Source organism: Arachis ipaensis, chromosome B08, assembly GCF_000816755.2.
Source record: "Arachis ipaensis cultivar K30076 chromosome B08, Araip1.1, whole genome shotgun sequence".
Classification (NCBI taxonomy): Eukaryota; Viridiplantae; Streptophyta; class Magnoliopsida; order Fabales; family Fabaceae; genus Arachis; species Arachis ipaensis.
Genome location: NC_029792.2, coordinates 111,425,595 through 111,425,969, shown reverse-complemented (window position 1 = coordinate 111,425,969; position 375 = coordinate 111,425,595).

The window sequence follows — 375 nt, the reverse complement described above, 5'->3', positions numbered from 1 at the left end:
GCAGAAAGTTATCAGAAGTTATGTTTGTCTATATATCCATGGATAGATCTTATAAAAAATAATCTTAAATAATATTATTTATCTCTTTGAGATAAGGACTTTATACATAGAAGTATACAATTAAATGAATTTCAGTGGGTTAGGCTATACAAAATTTGTAAAAAGTAGAATTTTTGTGAAAGAGTAAAAGATGCTTTTGGCGAATAAAATAGTGTGTGTGTGTTTTACTGTTTTTTATGTCTATCTCATTTGAAGGTGCAAAATATTAATATTTATTTAATGAAAATAATGTGTTTATTAAAGAAAAAAACTCCACGTGGTCCGGTTTATATAAGTTGTGGTTGTTAATTTTACTCTATAGTTATATATGATCTA